The following is a 3,846-nucleotide window of genomic DNA, read 5'->3' as shown; positions in this document are numbered from 1 at the left end:
CCTTGGTCTCTCCTTTTTGCAGTCCTCTGTCCCTCCAGCCACCCCGAACCCCTCTTGGTTCCTCAGTCAGCCACTACTCCTGGAATCTGCCTCAGACATTAAAAGCAATTGAGTCACTATTCTCACTCTTACCAAGCTGTCAAGTGGAGGTTGATTTTGGGGGGACAAGGCCTGAGGGGCAAGTGATGGAGAATGGGAAACACATTCAGGGGCACTACCCCTTCTGCCGTCAGAGATGACGAAGTTCGCAGCTGGAAATAGGCACTGGGACAAAGACACGTTCTGCCAGACGAATGCTCCATCTGCCACCAAACTCGGAGAGTCTGGCAAGTCAGAGCTCTCCAAAGTCCCCTCCATTTACCTGCCTTCAACTGCCATGCCTTCAGAGAAGTCTAGTCTCTAATGAGGCCTCTCAGGTTGGGTGCTGTGGCTTACACCTGTAATCCTGGCACTTTGGGACGCCAAGGCAGGCTGACAACTTGAGGTTCGAAATCAATCTGGCCAACATGGTGAAACCCCGTCTCTACTAATAATACAAAAATTAGTCTGGCGTGGTGGCGGGAGCCTGTAATCCCAGCTACTCGGGAGGCTGAGGCAGGAGAATCACTGAACCCGTGAGGTGGAGGATGCAGTGAGGGGAGATGGCACCACCGCACTCCAGCCTGGGCGACAGAGCCAGACTCCATCCCAAAAATAAATAAATAAATACAAATTTAAAATGAGGCCTCTCAAGCAACACCTTCGCGCCAGCATTCTGGTAAGATCTACATGTCCCTGTTTCTGGCCCACCTGCCCTTGTCTCGCCTCTCTGCCTGTTACCTCTGTATTTCTCTGGGTGTCTGTCTAACCAGGTCTTCCTCCTCCCATCGATTTTGTTCCCTGCATCTCCATCCCACCTCTGCAGAATTGTCTTTCTCCTTGTCTCTTCGGAGGGATGGGGTCTCTGTGTGCCTCCCTGAACCACTTCCCCTGTCTCTGCCCATGTCTGCATCTATTTCTCCCTGTCTGTGTGCCCTTTGTGGCTCAGGGGCAGCGAACAGGATTCACTCGGGACAGTGTAAGCAGAAAGGGACTTACTAAGGGACACAGAGCCTCTCAGGAGAACTAGACTTTAGGCTGAGCTTGCAAGCCATTCTCAAATCCAGCGCCCAGAAAGTCCTGCCCAGGAACCGCTGCTTCCCCTGCGCGATCAGGAAGCCGGCAGCCGGCTCCTCCACCTCAGCGTCTCGCCGGAATCTGCACTGGCCTTCGGGATTCCTCTCGCGCAACTTACTTCGGTAAGAAGGTCAAGCTTCCCGCGGAGGCACCGGATTGGTGGAACTTAACCTTCGTCCACACGCGCAGCCACAAGGCATTCCGGGAAATGTAGTTTTGAGCCATTCAGCCGCTGCAGTCACAGGAAGGTGTCCTAGGAGAGTGGAATAGATGTTGAGGGGGCCACACTTTCTCCCTGTAGTTGCACGCCCCCCTCGTCCATCTCTGTTTTTATGTGCATGTATATGTCACTTGCTATTTTTGTGTGTGTTCTGTCTCCTTGGGTTTTGTTGGTTTGTTTTCATCTTTTTCGCTATCCAAGTTTTGTTTTTGTTTTTATTTTTGTATTGTTTGAGACAGAGGCTCGCTCTGTCACTCAGGCGAGAGTGCAATGGTGCCTATCTCGGCTCACTGCAACCTCCACCTCCCTAGTTCAAGCGATTATCCTACCTCAGCCTCCCGAGTAGCTGGGACTACAGGCATGTACCACTATGCCCAGTTAATTTTTGGATTTTTAGTGGAGATGGGGTTTTGCCACTTTGACCAGGCTGGTCTCGAACTCCTGAGCTCAGGCGATCCATCTGCCTCAGCCTCCCAAAGTGCCGAGATTACAGGCGTGAGCCACCGCGCCTGGCTCCCATGCTCCAGTTTTATTTCAATTCTTCCATCTCTATGGCCTTCTCTATCCTTTTTCTTGGTCGCTGCTTGTATGACCAATGCCAATCCTCACAGCCCCCCACCTCACCATTATCCTCATCCTTAGTTCCAGCCCTGTTATCAAGGATCTCCCCTTTGACCTTCACCCCATTCTCAGCTGAACCAGAGGCTCAGAGCTCTAGGGAAGGAAGAGGAGGGAGAGGGAAGATATGGGTGTCCCTTAGTTCCACGGACAAACCAGGAGCAGGATCCATGCTTTGCCATTTCTCAACTGCTCTCCATGCAGGTGGAAAGATCTGGCACCTGAAGGTAGGCGACATGAACCAAAAGAGACTGGTGAGTTACCGGCTAGAGTTGGAGTGACCACAGGGGAGAATGGCTTGAGCCTGGGAGGCGGTGGTTGCAGGGAGCCGAGATTGTGCCACTGCACTCCAGCCTAGGTGACAAAGTGAGACTACGCAAGTGTGTAGACTTATGCTGATTTTATGCAATCATCTTCGGTTACATTTAATTAACCAAAAATCGAGCTACTACATTCTAGCCTGGGCGACATAGACTCGCTCTCAAAAAATAATAATAATTTTTAAAAAGTATCAAAGGCGCTCTTTCCGCCATCTTTCCGTGCCGCCACAATGGCACGCATGAATGTCCCGGTTGATGCTCTCAAGAGCGTCAACAATGCCGAAAAGGGAGGCAGACGCCAGGTGATTATTAGGCCGTGCTCCAAAGTCATCATCCGGTTTCTCACTGTGATGATGAAGCATGGTTACACTGGCGAATTTTAAATCACTGACGATCACAGAGCTGGGAAAATTGTTATGAACCTCACAGGCAGGCTAAGCAAGTGTGGTGTGATCAGCCCCAGATTTGATGTGCAACTCAAAGATCTAGAAAAATGGCAGAATAATCTGCTTCTGTCCCGCCAGTTTGGTTTCATTGTGTTGACAACCTTAGCTGGCATCATGGACCATGAAGGAGCAAGACGAAAACACACAGGAGGGGAAATCCTGGGATTCTTTTTCTAGGGATGTAATACATATATTTACACATAAAATGCCTTGGCTGGGCGTGATGGCTCACGCCTGTAATCCAGGCACTTTGGAGGCCTAGGCGGGCGGATCACCTGAGGTCGGGAGTTCAAGACCAGCCTGACTAACATGGTGAAACCCCCTATTAAAAACAACAACAACAACAAAAACAAAAAACAAACAAACAAACACCAAACAAATAAAATGCCTCATGGACTCTGAAAAAAAAAAAAGTAACAAAGGCACACTATGCACAGGAAGGCACACACCCCGACTGAATGATCCTCTCCCCATACCTGCTTCTAAGTTGAGGGACCCCAGCCCCGTCTCATCTACAAATATGAAAATTAGCTGGGCGTGGTGGCAGGCACCTGTAATCCCTGCTACTTTGGAGGCTGAGGCAGAAGAATCACTTGAACCCAGGAGGCAGAGGTTGCAGTGAGCCAAAATTGCACCACTACACTCCATCCTAGGTGACAGAGGGAGACACGGTCTCAAAAAACGAAAACAGTGATTGCTCAAGTTGATTAGATTCCTATCATTCCTGGAGGCCCTCCCTGTCTGCTTTTCTCTCTCGCCCCTCTCCCTCCCATTTTGTGGGGCAGGTAGAGGTGAGCATTGGCTGAAGCCCTAGAAAGCCCAGATCCTGCTGATGTGATCTATACAGGTCAGCACCCAGGACAGATAGCGCCGGGAACAGAAGGGCAAAAGTGGATCTGCAGCAGCGAATGGAAGCTACCCAGCAGGAAGCTGAGGGGCCGGATGCTATCAGGGTGTCAAATTCATGTGTGTAAATGTAAAGAGAGACGACTGGCCATCACAGTGGGAGGTTCACACCTGTCATCCCAACACTTTGGGAACCTGAGGACACAGGAGTTCAAGACCAGCCTGGGCAGCATAGCAAGAT

The 3,846-nt window shown here is 50.6% G+C and overlaps 1 pseudogene; it reads left to right on the top strand.

Annotated features, from left to right (window-relative positions):
* The first annotated feature begins 2,540 nt into the window (after positions 1 to 2,540).
* On the top strand, positions 2,541 to 2,964 carry LOC119467494 (annotated as a pseudogene).
* Positions 2,965 to 3,846: the final 882 nt, after the last annotated feature.

This window comes from Cebus imitator, unplaced genomic scaffold (genome assembly GCF_001604975.1).
Source record: "Cebus imitator isolate Cc_AM_T3 unplaced genomic scaffold, Cebus_imitator-1.0 Scaffold296, whole genome shotgun sequence".
NCBI classification, from domain to species: domain Eukaryota; kingdom Metazoa; phylum Chordata; class Mammalia; order Primates; family Cebidae; genus Cebus; species Cebus imitator.
The sequence above is the reverse complement of the archived record's forward strand: the minus strand, read 5'-3'. Positions and strand labels throughout refer to the sequence as shown.